The following is a 12,865-nucleotide window of genomic DNA, read 5'->3' on the forward strand; positions in this document are numbered from 1 at the left end:
CCTCCCGGGTTCAGGCGATTCTCCTGCCTCAGCCTCCCGAGTAGCTGGGACTACAGGCATGCGCCACCACGCCCGGCTAAGTTTGTACTTTTAGTACAGACGGGCTTTCTCCATGTTGGTCAGGCTGGTCTCCAACTCCCTACCTCTGGTGATCTGCCCAGCTGCCGCCTCCCAAAGTGTTGGGATTACAGGCGTGAGCCACCGCGCCCGGGTTTTTTGTTGCTGTTTGTTTGTTTTTGTTTTGTTTTGTTTTGTTTTGTCTTGTGTTTTCTTGAGACAAAGTCTTGCTCTGTCACTCAGCCTGGAGTGCAGTGGCACGATCTCAGCTCAGTGCAGCCTCTACCTCCCGGGTTCCAGCGATTCTCCTGCGTCAGCCTCCCGGGTAACTGGGATTACAGGTGTAGGCCACCACGCCTGGCTGATTTTTGTATTTTTTCCGGGGCTTTCGCCACGTTGGCCAGGCTGGTCTCGAGCTCCTGACCTCAGGCGATCCGCCCGCCTGGGCCTCCCAAAGCGCTGGGATCACAGATGTAAGCCACCGCACCGGGCTCTTTAATTCTGTCTTTATTTTCTGAGATAAGAGTCTCGCTCGAATGCTCAGGTTGGACTGGAATGGCGTGATCTAGGCTCGCTGAAACTTCCGCCGCCCGGGTTCAAGCGATTCTCCTGTCTCAGCCTCCCGAGTAGCTGGGATTATGGACGCACAGCACCACGCCCGGCTAATTTTTGTGGTCTTTGTGTCTTCTGTCTTCTGCTCTTCAGTACTGCATAGAGCCGCAGAAGACTAGTGAGTCGAACAAACGGCCCCTCTTGCAGCAGTTGTTGATCACAGGGCTGCCCCTGCTACTCATCCTGTGTCTCTCCTCCAAATCCCCCCTCCTCCTCAGCTATCACCTCTGCCGATGCTGGTGGTTTCCCTGGGTACCGTGAACCAAACTCTCATCCCTGAGGGGCCGAGGCTCGCCGTGGCCACGCCCTTCTCAAGTCAGGGTTCCCGCACATTCACAGTTACAGGTGGCCCTGGGAGCAACACCTGGCACCCAAACAGATCACCAGAGTCCACACGTAGTCCACCTGCCCTCCCTGCATGAGATCAGCTCTTCCTCCTCCCGATGATAGATCAGGGTCAATGATCCCTGCCAAGATGGCCACTGCTCCAGCCTGCTGCTCCAACCTGTCCAGCCGCAGCTGTAGCCTGAAGGCTTCAAGTTCAATGGGACCCTCTCCCGCTTTCTACAAACTGGTTCCTTTATTTTTATGTTTATTGATTTGGGATGGGGTCTGGCTCTGTCACCCAGGCTGGAGTGCAGCGGTGCAGTCACTGCTCAGTGCAGCACCCACCTCCCAGCCTCCATCCATCCTCCTGCCTCAGCCTCTGGAATAGCTGGGGTGCAGATACGCCCCAGCCCGAACAGGGTTTCACTAGGTTGCCTGGGCTCTTTCTTTTTGTGTGTTTGTTTGTTTGTTTGTTTCGAGACGGGGCTCCGGCTCTGCAGCCGGGGCTGCAGTGCAATGGTGTGATCTCACCTCACCTCGCTGCGGCCTTCCGGGCTCCGGCGATCCTCCCAGTGTGCCCGGCCTGAAGACCGCCTTCAGAGAAAGAAGCAGGGGGAGTTTTGCGGAGGACAGACAAGATTTCTGGAGTTTGGAAAGGGTGAGAGATTGGGCCAGCAAAAGGAACATTCCGATCTTTATGTTGGGATGCAATTTATAGATACAGGGATGAGACCCAAAAGAGCCGGCAGAGATTTGTCATCACGGTTGCAAGGCAACTGCCGGTGGCTGATCCCGTAAACGATGTGCATACCTAGAACGGAGCCTACAGATGCATCAAGCATGAACGGCGGAGCCACGATGCTTGGACTCGAGTTCTGCTCCTGTGCGTTCCCCGATACATGGCTTATATTACCTGCACCGCAGTTTTTCCTGGGCAAACACGGAAGCGTGTCGCCGGTGCGTTGGCACCTGCCTTCAAGTGCCAGCTACTCAGCGGGCCGAAGAGGAAGAAGTTCCTACTAGAAGGACACATGGACACGTATGTTGATTTACAGTAGCAAAGACTTGGAACCAACTCGAATGCCCATCAACGATAGGCTGGATAAGGAAAACGTGGCACGTATACACCATGGAATTACTAGGCAGCCATAAAAAAGGATGAGTTCATGTCCTTCATTCTCAGCAGACCGACACAGGAACCGAAACCCAAACACCGCACGTTCTCACTCCTAAGTGGGAGTTGAACGGTGAGAACACATGGACACAGGAAGGGGAACATCACACACCGGGCCCTGGCGGGGCGTGGGGTGCAAGGGGAGAGAGAGCATTCGAACAAATACCCAACGCATGCAGGGCTTCAAACCTAGATGACTGGTTGATAGGTGCAGCAGAGCACCGTGGCACACGTACACCTATGTTCCAAACGTGCACGTCCTGCACATGTACCCCAGAACTTGTGGGGGGGCGGAGGGGGGATACCAAAAAGGAGGGGGGGAGACAGAGAGAGAGAGAGAGACAGAGAGAGAGAGAGAGAGAGAGAGAGAGAGAGAGAGAGAGAGAGAGAGAGAGACAGTGAGAGAGAGAGAGAGAGAGGAAGGAAGGGAGTGAGTTCAATTCCGGGTGGATCCCATTCCCTTAAAAGGTCACCACCACTCGACTGCCAAGCTGAGATCTAACGACCTCCAAGGGAGTAGTCAGTCGGCTGCGGGGGGGTCGTAGCCTTCCCAAAGCGCTGCCGTCACAGCGTAAATGGAAGCGTGCCGCAAGGCCTACCGTCTGCCGCCCGCAGGTCAGAAACCCCACGGTACTCCAACGAGCAGTTGAGCCGAGCCGGCAAGACGGCGTATCACAGACGCTTGGCGTGCAAGCCGCCCCGCCCATGCTCTCTTTCTCTCTCTGTCTCTGTCTCTCTCGCCCCTTCTACTTTTAGCAAACGCGTTGTATCCCCGGAGGGGGTGCACCGTTCCTGGAGGTACTGCAATACCAGGTCGATGCGTGGAGTGGACGGAGCAAGCTCCTATTCCATCTCCCTGCTCCAAAAATCCATTTAATATATTGTCCTCGGATAGAGGACGTATCAGATATTAAACTGATAAGAACAGATACTACACTTGATCTTAGCCAAAAGGCCGAGAAGCGATGCCGTCGCCTTCGCGCCCGCCGTCACCGTCCCACTCTCATCCACATTCAAGTCGCGGTGAGAGCCCCACCCGCGCTCCTTGCCCCATCCCCTCTGTCTCGTCCACCCCACTATGGACGCCGTTACACACTCGGGCTCATTTCTTATTCTCCACCTTTGAAAAGGGAAATCTTACACCCGTGCTTGGATCCGGCGTTCCCGGGCTTTCATTTCCAATTTGCATACCCCGCCCTTTCACGGAGGGCGCGGCCTCCGCGGTTGACTCCGCCCCCGGGGGCCGCCTCTGCGTGGGGGAGCCGGGGCTCCGCTGGGGGCGACTTCCTGGTTTCTATCCAGCCGGCGCGAAGACAGAACCGAAGGAGACTGGGGGCGAAGGCGAGAGGGGTCTGTGGAAGAGACCGCTCGGCGGAGAGCCGTCCACGTTTTCCTGGAGAAAGACGAGGTCCCAGGGCAGGAGCCCGGGCGGCGCCGGGCCTTTACTTCGGCACCAGCGGGCGGGGAGACCGGCCTCGTACCCGCCGGACGTGGGGCCCATTCAGGGAGTCGGGGAAGCCGAAGGCCTGGAGGGGCTTCCGGGAGCAGGGGCTGGAGTTCCTCTGCCGGGCGGGAGGCTGACACCAGACACCCGGCAGAGGGAGGCGGCGCGTGGATGGCGAGGGCCCGGCAAGGATTCTCCCCAGCCCCTGTGCCTGCGTCTCCTGTGGCTTCTGTGCACGGACCGTGTCCTGTGCTGTGCAGGGAAAGCTGCCTCTCTGCCCGGGACGTGGATTCCTTTCACCTCCTCCTCGCCTGGCTACTCCTGACGCAGGTTGTCAGGACTCCGCTTGGGTGTCACCCGTCCAGGAAGCCTCCCTTAATTAAGGGCCCTGGGCACCCACCCCATACGTGACGAGCAGCCCTCCTTTGTATTTCGTCGCACCCCCGTTGTTTATATCAACTATTCCACTCACCACCCTTCTGGGCAATCCTTTATCTCCCCCTCTGAAATCCCATCACTGAGGGCTGGGACCCCTCCTCAGAACTTATCCCCGTTTCCCGGCGGCGATAGTCTGGTGCCTGGCGTGTGGAAGGCGCTCAGTAAACGTTTGTGGAGCGAAGAAACGACGCAAACGTGATGAGCACGACAGCCCGAAACAGAGAAGACGCAGTTAGGAGGTTACTGGCCCCGCGCGGGGGTAAAGGGGGAAGGTCGGGCTCGGGGTGGCAGGACACCAGAGGGCAGGGGTGACTGCCGGGGTGCTCTTGCGGGAGGATGGGCGTCAAGGCCCCCGGCAAGGTTGCGATAAAGTTTCTCTCCGAGGCACAGACTGCCGCCTGCGGGGTCAGCATTTACCTCTCCCTTCCTCCTTCCTAACCCAACTTCGGCGGAGAGCTGAGGGCTGAGGGCTTTAGGCGCATTACCTCCAACATTTATTTCACTCGACGGCCGAAGGCCGTAAGAGGTGGGCCTTATCATTAGCCACGGCCGGGGTTAGGGTGAGGCCACTCCTCCAGGGCGGAATTTCAGGGGGTGCCCCCCCCCGCCCCAAACCCTTCGGCAATCAACACAAACTATGGTTCAATGCAATGTATCTTACCTTGTGGGCGGGAAGCCACCCAGGGGCCGAGGCAAGAGACTGAAGGCACAAGCTGTTACAGTATAATAAAGAAAATAATCAGAATAAGAAAGGTTATACCAGAAATAGGATACAGATATGATTATATATGACTATTACTAATCATTAGTTTGCAGCATTACTCTTTGTTCTATTACTGTAAGAATCTCTGTTCTGTTGTTTTAACCTAGGGAAAACCGGGCCATAGAGAGTTAGCAGCTGGAGGGACACGGTGAGAGGTGACCAGAAGACAAGCGTGTGAGCCCTCGGTCACGCCCGGATAAGGGCCGCTCGAGGGCTCCTTGGTCTAGCGGTAACGCCAGTGCCTGGGAAGGCCCTCGTTACTTAACAGACCTTGGTCTAGCGGTAAAACGCCAGTGCCCGGGAGGGCACCCGTTACTTAGCACACCGGGAAAGGGAATCTCCCTTTCTCCAGGGGAGATGGAGAACACTCTGCTCCGGCACCTCTTGTGGGAGGCCTGACATTAGCCAGGCCCGCCCTCAGTCGTCCGGAGGCTGGACCGTCTCCCTGTGATGCTGTGCTTCATTCAGTGGTCACGCTCCTTGTTCACTTTCACGTTCCGCCTGTACACCTGGCTCCTCCTTTTAAGTTCTTAGAAGATAGCAGTAGCAGAATTAGTAAAAGTACTAAAGTCTTTGATCCTTCTGATAAGTGCGTAGAAGAAATGCTGACCTATGCCGTCCTCCCTCTCCGCCTCGGCTATCACAAAGGGAAAGACCCCCTGTCCAGTGGACACGTGACTCGCGTGACCTCTCAATCATTTGAGATGACTCACACCCCTTACCCTGCCCCCTTGCCTCGAATACAATAAATAGCAGCCCGTCCAGGCATTCGGGGCCACTACCGGTCTCCGCGCTTGGTGGCAGTGGTCCCCCGGGCCCAGCTGTCTTTCATCCTGTCTCTGTGTCTTGTGTCTTTATTTCTACGATCTCTCGTCTCCGCACACGAAGAGAAAACCCACAGGCCCCGTAGGGCTGGACCCTACATCTGGCACCCAACGAGGATTTCTCTCTCGCTGTGTGAAGGTGCACTTTGAGCGCGGAACTCAGCGGGGGACTACCGACGACAGATTCCTGAGGCTTGCGGTCAATAGGCTGGGCGGTAAGCTTGGGCACTCAGAGTATCCCGGGGACACCATGGGACAGGCCGGTACCAAGTACTCGGCTTATTTAAATGTTATAAAGACTCTGCTTAAAGACGGAGGTGTAAAAGTTTCTACTAATAAGTGAATTAAACCAGTTCGAGGTCGTAGATCTCCTTTCCCCTTGGTTTGCTACTGAGGGAACTTCAGAACTCAAACATTGGGATGAAATTGGCCGACAATTTAAAATTGCTCATAAAGGGGGACACGTTATTCCGCCCACTATTTGGCCAGTCTGGGCTTCGGTTCGCTCTGTCCTAGACTCCTTGCAGACTCGGGTGGACAACGTGGAGGCTGATCCCTCTTTCCTCTCCTCTGAGGAGGTTGAGGAAATTCTCAGTTCTCTTTCCCCTGAGGATACTGCACAGATTGAGGCCGTGATTCTACAGACGGACCTCCATTCTGACATTCCTTGGGCCCCGCCGCCCACACCAGAGCCTGCCGTGCCCCCATCATCACTTTACGATGAACTTTCAAATGATGTCCTCGCCCCCAACCAGCAGAATCCAACCGAAATATACTATCCACAGCCGTCGTCGTGGCCGGACCCTCCTATCTTTCCTCAGCCCTGCTACAGGGCCCCCCACCTTCCATCTACACAGCCCGGAAATGAGGCTATACAGCCTGAAAAAGAGGCTCTAAACTACGTTTCTATGCAGCCTGGTACGGAGGCTCTCAATTCTCAGCCCGCGAATGAGGCCCTCAACACTGTCTCTGTTCAGCCCTGCCGCAGGGCCCTCCACCTTCCGCCTGTTCAGCCCGCCAGTGAGGCTCTCAACACTGTCTCTGTTCAGCCCTGCCGCAGGCCTCTCCACCTTCCGCCCGTTCGGCCCGGTAACGAGGCCCTCAACCCTATCCCTACTCAACCCGGTTATCCATCTCTCACTTCTGCTTCTCCTTCGGAGTATCAGGCTCGCTTGAAGCCTGTCCTGCAGTTACCGCCGGCAGCCTGGACTTCAGGCCCCTGAAAGACCTGCTCAGCAGGTACTCGCGCCTCCACCTGGCTTACAGGTTCTCAATTCTTCCTCTATTCAAAACCCTCATTTCTTTTCTGCTTCTGGTCCGGTCACCACTGCGGTTGCCGCCACCACCATGGCCGCTCACGAGCAACAAATCACATACATTCCTTAAAATGATACTCCTCTTATGAGGGCCATCTCTCAGGCAAGGGAATACGGGGATCCCGAAGCCTGGCAATTTCCTGTAATTTTACAACCTCCGATGCCTGCCGCCCCCGTCCCTGAGGCACAGGATCAGCCACAGCCCGCTGATCCTGCCCAGCAGGTGGCTGAGCCCGCGGCTCCTCAGGCTCCTCAAGCTCCGCAGCCTGACAGTCAGGCTCCTCAGGCAAATCAGCAGGCTCCACAACTGCCTGCGGCGCAGCCAGTTCCAGGTATACCTGCAGTCCGGGCAGTAGTCCAACCAGATCCTCTTCATCCAGGCCAGGTCCAGCTACGCCCTGCTTCTTGGGAAAGTTTTTCTTCTAAATTCCTCAAAGATTTCAAAGAATCAGTGAAGCAATACGGCACCAACTCCCCTTTTGTCCGGTCCACATTAAAAGCCCTCGCAGAAGATAAACAGCAGTTTGGTGCCTTATGATTGGTAAATTCTAGCAAAATCGGTATTATCTAAATCCCAATATTTACAATTCGGGACTTGGTGGGTCGATGCTGTCCAGGATCGAGTTCAGCTTAATCAAGGCTCTAATCCTCCTGTTAATGTTGCAGCTGACCAGTTATTGGGAAGGGGGCAATGGCCTGCAACTACAAATCAAACTATACTAAATGATGAGGTCATTCCACAGCTTCGCAAATGTTGCCTGTATACTAGTAATAGCGCACTTATACCAGTCCCTAACGATGACAGGTTTCCCGCTCAACCAGAGGAAAAGGGTATGCAGTTTAATTTGTCAATTGGATATAAATTCCCGCCATTGTGCATAGCAATGTCACCTGGCTGCTTGGCTTGCTCTAATCAAAATTGGATGTGGACCGTACCATCCTCTAGTAATGATTCTTATGAAGTACATAATGCGTTCAGTAGTAATTCTTTTCAGATCATGGCTGTTGAACTTAATCCTCATGAGGAATGGAGAGTTCCCGTCACCACCAAAAATAATACAACAAAAGGACTGCCAGACTGTTCAAGAGAGCCTACCAAGGGAACTTGTTTAGGGAACTCAATCATATGGAATGACTGTAATGCTCCAAAAGCCGTACGTAGTGTTACGGAGCCTAGTTACAGGAGCTGTTATGGACTGGGCTCCAAGAGGGTATTATTGGCGGAACTACTCCGGCCAAAATACCCACTGCTCTGAGTTCAATTATTTGATACATCGCGTACGAGACGGATGGCAGTCCTGCAGGTTGAGGGAATGGGTGTCTCCTTACCCATTCAAATGGATGGACTCAGGAATCGTTCCTCCTAGACCAAAAACGATTCATCCTATTGTTACCCCAGAACATCCTCGATTACGGAAATTAGCTGCGGCCACGACCGGAATCAGACTATGGGACGCTACCTACCAAATCTCTCCCACCAATACCAAAACACCCATATTTAAAGTCACTGTAATGTCAGAACAGGTAATACCTATCAGGAGCCTATAAGGGATAACCCCCTTATATGCTGTTAGTTGGAATTATAAATGTCACTCCCAATAGACAAACTATAGAATGTGATGATTGCAAACTCTTCACATGTATTGATGCCCCTTTTGATCCCAGAACAAGTATTCTCCTGGTGAGGGCTAGGGAGGGGGTATGGATACCAGTTTCCTTACACCGTCCATGGGAGTCTTCTCCCTCTATTCACATAGTCAATGAAGTTCTTAGACGTACCCTTCAGACAACTAAGAGGTTCATCTTTACTCTTACTGCAGTCATCAGTCATTGCGGGATTAATTGCGGTTACTGCCACGGCAGCGGCCGCTGGACTTGCTATCCACAATTCTGTCCAGACCGCTCAATATGTGGAAGCATGGCAGAAAAACTCCACTAGACTCCGGAATTCTCAGGCTCAGGCTGATCAAAAATTGGCTAATCAAATTAACGATCTCCGCCAGAGTATGATATGGCTGGGAGATAGAGTTATGAATTTGGAACACCGTATGCAATTACAATGTGATTGGAATACTTCTGATTATTACATAAGGCCTTATGCTTATAATAAAGATCAGCATAGCTGGAAAAAGTCATGAGACTTAAATTTAAAAGCCTGGGATGATAACCTAACGTTAGGTATCTCAAAACTTTTTTTTTTTTTTTTTTTTGAGACGGAGTCTCGCTTTGTCGCCCAGGCTGGAGTGCAGTGGCCGGATCTCAGCTCACTGTAAGCTCCGCCTCCCGGGCTTACGCCATTCTCCTGCCTCAGCCTCCCTAGTAGCTGGGACTACAGGCACCCACCACCTCGCCCGGCTAGTTTTTTGTATTTTTAGTAGAGACGGGGTTTCACCATATTAGCCAGGATGGTCTCGATCTCCTGACCTCGTGATCCGCCGGTCTCGGCCTCCCAAAGTGCTGGGATTACAGGCTTGAGCCACCGCGCCCGGCCTCTCAAAACTTAGAGAACAAATTTTTGAGGACTCGCAGGCTCACTTAACTACCATTCCTGGATCAGACATCTTTGAAGGAATAACCAAAGGGTTATCTGATCCAAATCCCTTTAAATGGATCAAACCCCTCAGAAGACCACTGTTGTCTTTGCCATTATTAACGTCGGTACGTTTATGTTGGCCGCTTTTAGTCTGCAGATGTCTCCGAGGGGTCCGAGGACAAGTCTGAAGTCAAGGACAAGCAATGATGGCAGTGACGATCCTGGTCAATAAAAAGGGGGGCGATGGGGGCGGTAAGACAGCCAGGTGCCGAGGCAAGAGGCTGAAGCCACAAGCTGTTCCAGTATAATAAAGAAAATAATTAGAATAAGAAAAGTGATACTAGAAATAGGATACAGATATGATTATATGTGAACAGTGTTAATCATTAGTTTGTAGTATGACTCTCTGTTCTGTGATTACAATACTCTCCGTTCTCTTATTATAACCTAGGAAAAACCAGGCCATACAGTTAGGAGCGGAAGGGACACAGTGAGAGGTGACCAGAAGACAAGAGTGTGAGCCCTCGGTCACGCCCAGATAAAAGCCGCTTGAGGGCTCCTTGGTGTAGCGGTAGCGCCAGTGCCTGGGAAGGCACCCGTTACTTAGCACGCCGGGAAAGGGAATCTCCGTTTCTCCAGGGGAGTTAGAGAACACTCTGCTCCACCACCTCTTGTGGGAGGGCCTGACATTAGCCAGGCGTGCCCGCAGTCGTCCGGAGGCTTAAACGTCTCCCTGTGATGCTGTGCTTCAGTGGTCACGCTCCGTGTTCACTTTCACGTTCCGCCTGTACACCTGGCTCCTCCTTTTGAGTTCTTAGAAGAGAGCAGTGGCAGAATTAGTAAAAGGACTAAAGTCTTTGATCTTTCTGATAAGTGCATAGAAGAAATGCTGACGTTTGCTGTCCTCCCTCTCCACCTCGGCTACCACAAAGGGAAAGGCCCCCCTGTCCCGTGGACACGTGACTCGCGTGACCTATCAATCAATCATCTGAGATGACTCACACTCCTTACCCTGCCCCCTTGCCTTGAATACAATAAATAGCAGCGCCGTCCAGGCATTGGGGGCCACTACGGTCTCCGCGCTTTGGTGGCAGTGGTCTCCCGGGCCCAGCTGTCTTTCTTCCTATCTCTTTGTCTTGCGTCTTTATTTCTACGATCTCTCGTCTCCGCACACGAAGAGAAAACCCACAGACCCGGTAGAGCTGGACCCCACATTATCTCGATTATAAGATAATCAAGATATTCACGTGGACTACTGAATCTTTCGGTGCCCCCTTACTATTTTGCTTTCTCCCACCGGCGAGTGTTTCCCTCATTTCACGCCATCCCAATCTCCGCCGCCCTGTCTTGTCATCCCCCATTCTACTGCCCAGCGCAGTGCACTATGGCAGCCGCTAGCCACAGGTATCTAGGGAGCCCTGGAAATGTGGTCAGTTCTAACGGAGCTGTGCCGTAAGTGTCAAATACACATGGGATTTTGAAGACAGGATGAGTACAACTCTCACAATTTTTTTTTTCCTTTTTTTTTTCTTTTTTCTGACGGAGGTTCCGCTCTTGTTACCCAGGCTGGAGTCCAATGGCGCGATCTGGGCTCACCGCACCCTCCGCCTCCCGGGTTCAGGCGATTCTCCTGCCTCAGCCTCCCGAGTAGCTGGGACTACAGGCATGCGCCACCACGCCCGGCTAAGTTTGTACTTTTAGTACAGACGGGCTTTCTCCATGTTGGTCAGGCTGGTCTCCAACTCCCTACCTCTGGTGATCTGCCCAGCTGCCGCCTCCCAAAGTGTTGGGATTACAGGCGTGAGCCACCGCGCCCGGGTTTTTTGTTGCTGTTTGTTTGTTTTTGTTTTGTTTTGTTTTGTTTTGTCTTGTGTTTTCTTGAGACAAAGTCTTGCTCTGTCACTCAGCCTGGAGTGCAGTGGCACGATCTCAGCTCAGTGCAGCCTCTACCTCCCGGGTTCCAGCGATTCTCCTGCGTCAGCCTCCCGGGTAACTGGGATTACAGGTGTAGGCCACCACGCCTGGCTGATTTTTGTATTTTTTCCGGGGCTTTCGCCACGTTGGCCAGGCTGGTCTCGAGCTCCTGACCTCAGGCGATCCGCCCGCCTGGGCCTCCCAAAGCGCTGGGATCACAGATGTAAGCCACCGCACCGGGCTCTTTAATTCTGTCTTTATTTTCTGAGATAAGAGTCTCGCTCGAATGCTCAGGTTGGACTGGAATGGCGTGATCTAGGCTCGCTGAAACTTCCGCCGCCCGGGTTCAAGCGATTCTCCTGTCTCAGCCTCCCGAGTAGCTGGGATTATGGACGCACAGCACCACGCCCGGCTAATTTTTGTGGTCTTTGTGTCTTCTGTCTTCTGCTCTTCAGTACTGCATAGAGCCGCAGAAGACTAGTGAGTCGAACAAACGGCCCCTCTTGCAGCAGTTGTTGATCACAGGGCTGCCCCTGCTACTCATCCTGTGTCTCTCCTCCAAATCCCCCCTCCTCCTCAGCTATCACCTCTGCCGATGCTGGTGGTTTCCCTGGGTACCGTGAACCAAACTCTCATCCCTGAGGGGCCGAGGCTCGCCGTGGCCACGCCCTTCTCAAGTCAGGGTTCCCGCACATTCACAGTTACAGGTGGCCCTGGGAGCAACACCTGGCACCCAAACAGATCACCAGAGTCCACACGTAGTCCACCTGCCCTCCCTGCATGAGATCAGCTCTTCCTCCTCCCGATGATAGATCAGGGTCAATGATCCCTGCCAAGATGGCCACTGCTCCAGCCTGCTGCTCCAACCTGTCCAGCCGCAGCTGTAGCCTGAAGGCTTCAAGTTCAATGGGACCCTCTCCCGCTTTCTACAAACTGGTTCCTTTATTTTTATGTTTATTGATTTGGGATGGGGTCTGGCTCTGTCACCCAGGCTGGAGTGCAGCGGTGCAGTCACTGCTCAGTGCAGCACCCACCTCCCAGCCTCCATCCATCCTCCTGCCTCAGCCTCTGGAATAGCTGGGGTGCAGATACGCCCCAGCCCGAACAGGGTTTCACTAGGTTGCCTGGGCTCTTTCTTTTTGTGTGTTTGTTTGTTTGTTTGTTTCGAGACGGGGCTCCGGCTCTGCAGCCGGGGCTGCAGTGCAATGGTGTGATCTCACCTCACCTCGCTGCGGCCTTCCGGGCTCCGGCGATCCTCCCAGTGTGCCCGGCCTGAAGACCGCCTTCAGAGAAAGAAGCAGGGGGAGTTTTGCGGAGGACAGACAAGATTTCTGGAGTTTGGAAAGGGTGAGAGATTGGGCCAGCAAAAGGAACATTCCGATCTTTATGTTGGGATGCAATTTATAGATACAGGGATGAGACCCAAAAGAGCCGGCAGAGATTTGTCATCACGGTTGCAAGGC

At 53.6% G+C, this 12,865-nt stretch overlaps 1 long non-coding RNA gene and 1 other non-coding gene across 2 annotated transcripts; one reads left to right on the forward strand and one right to left on the reverse strand.

Moving 5' to 3' along the window:
* Positions 1–2,946: 2,946 nt before the first annotated feature.
* On the reverse strand, positions 2,947–3,137 carry LOC139359709 (U2 spliceosomal RNA). The gene has a single exon (XR_011616075.1). It is a non-coding gene; the product is annotated as a U2 spliceosomal RNA (small nuclear RNA).
* A 1,041-nt stretch (positions 3,138–4,178) lies between these two features.
* Positions 4,179–5,651, forward strand: LOC139359647 (uncharacterized). The gene is made up of 2 exons (XR_011615881.1): positions 4,179–4,311; positions 4,923–5,651. It is a non-coding gene; the product is annotated as an uncharacterized lncRNA (long non-coding RNA).
* The last annotated feature ends 7,214 nt before the right edge of the window (positions 5,652–12,865 follow it).

Source organism: Macaca nemestrina, chromosome 17, assembly GCF_043159975.1.
Source record: "Macaca nemestrina isolate mMacNem1 chromosome 17, mMacNem.hap1, whole genome shotgun sequence".
In the NCBI taxonomy this organism is placed as follows: Eukaryota; Metazoa; Chordata; class Mammalia; order Primates; family Cercopithecidae; genus Macaca; species Macaca nemestrina.